The sequence below is a fragment of the Podarcis raffonei genome, chromosome 1 (genome assembly GCF_027172205.1).
Source record: "Podarcis raffonei isolate rPodRaf1 chromosome 1, rPodRaf1.pri, whole genome shotgun sequence".
Taxonomy (NCBI): Eukaryota; Metazoa; Chordata; class Lepidosauria; order Squamata; family Lacertidae; genus Podarcis; species Podarcis raffonei.
This window is the reverse complement of record NC_070602.1, coordinates 132,766,596-132,768,657: the sequence shown is the minus strand read 5'-3', so window position 1 is coordinate 132,768,657 and position 2,062 is coordinate 132,766,596.

Genomic DNA, 2,062 nt, shown 5'->3' with positions numbered 1-2,062 from the left:
GAACCCTGCAAAACACGGTTTCCTCGGTTGTGTGTACAGAGCCTTTCTGCATACAGCTGTCCATTCTGACTTTCATGGTGACTGGGGACAGAGAATGCAGTCTTGCTTACTTCTTCATGCATTCACTCTGCATGCAGTTGTATGGCGAGGCCCTGGGGTCTCCAGTTCCCCTTAGGTAATAAACACACAGACACAAATATTTTGAGTTAATGGGATAAATAAGGACACAGCTATATTGGTTACAGATGTGAGTGGTTTGGATTAGGCATTGGGTGAAACCAGACTATAGCCTGACTCCTGCCCATCTGCAGGAAGTCTCTGAAGGGTCAACCACCGGTGTGGGAGCCCTATGATATACATCAATTAAGAGCACCTCCAGGGTTCCCGATGGGGTCGTGCCATGGCCCTAGCCCACGCCTAGGCTTTGGACAAGAACCATGTCTCCGGATCCCGTGAACAAGACTTACCCATTGCCTAACCACTGCTCAAACCCCAAAGGCTTGCCACCAACACCCTCACACCTGCAACCAATCCCTAATGCCCTTAGCGATATTGGCCAGCCAAATATCATTTCTCATATCGGAAAGTTGAACTCCATCATTGCAAAACAAGGCCTCCTGGTCAAAAGTATTGGTGGGGAACTGTGTCACCTGACTATTCAATAGTTGCACCTCCTTGCCACCGCACAATTAGCAATTTTCTTGGCCATTTATTGCCAAGTCGTGCCAACAATGCCTCTCCACAAGCTGGGACCAGATTAAAGTCGAGTCTGGGTACAAGGCAGCCAGCTTATCACAGTCATCTTTGAAGTTCCAGGTTAGGACAATGCTCTCCATGTTCAACAATCAAAGTGTCTGGTGGGCCATGCTAGATAGCTCTGGCCGTCACAATTGGCATAAACTCTTCCCATTTCATGCCACACCTTGTGATCCAGGAGACTCTGACTTATTCTGGAAGCCCCAGGCTTCCAGATGGCACGTACATGGGCCCAGTGGGGGATATAGAAGAAGAAGAGTTTGGATTTGATATCCCGCTTTATCACTACCCGAAGGAGTCTCAAAGCGGCTAACATTCTCCTTTCCCTTCCTCCCCCACAACAAACACTCTGTGAGGTGAGTGGGGCTGAGAGACTTCAGAGAAGTATGACTAGCCCAAGGTCACCCAGCAGCTGCATGTGGAGGAGTGGAGACACGAACCTGGTTCACCAGATTACGAGTCCACCGCTCTTAACCACTACACCACACTGGCTCTCAGTGTCCCACAATCCATGTAGTCACAGGGTAACGTGAAATTAAAGAGTTGACAATGAGGATTCTTGCAGATGTACCTTTTGTACGCATCATATCCCCAGCATCCCATATCCTTGATTCTATCTGTTGGAAGATCCCAATGGGTGACCATTGTGGCGGCACCAATCCTAAAGGAATGCGCTGTGAAATCCTTGGCTGGGAGGCTACAGGCCCAGATAGCCTTTCACATCACACGTGTAAATTGATGTCTCGCTAGGCGAGAACAATCTTGGTGAATAAGGAAGGGGCCCACATCAGGAGGCCTGAAGTAGAGGTAGCTCCTGGTGTTCTTTTTGGGACACACCTTGTGCTCTGAAGCTGAGAGCTTTTGTCAGTTTTGGATAGACAGATGTGGACAAGCAGTTGAGTGGGAGATAGAATTATGTCCTCAAGTAACAGCCCTCTGGGGTAGGTGCCAGTCTCGCCCTCATACATTTGCTGAAGAAGGTAACAGCAGCAGCTTGGATGGAGAATGTTTTAGCCGCGGAACCTAGCCTTCAGAGGTGCATGAGGTATTGCAATACTTGATCCTCTGTAGGAGGCTGGCAAGGCCTGACTGAGTTAGATTTTGTGTAGAAAGCAATAAACCAGACCACGCCTTCTTGTAGTTTTTAAGCATGGATGGTGCAACAGAGGCCAATACTCCCTGCATCACGTCGAGCTTCCAAGGTTCCCAAAGATGCTCCGAGCATGGCTCTGGTAACCGCTGGGCCTCCAGCACTAACAATCGGAAACTATCCATCTGGAATGGAGATAATGCGTCAGCAATGTTG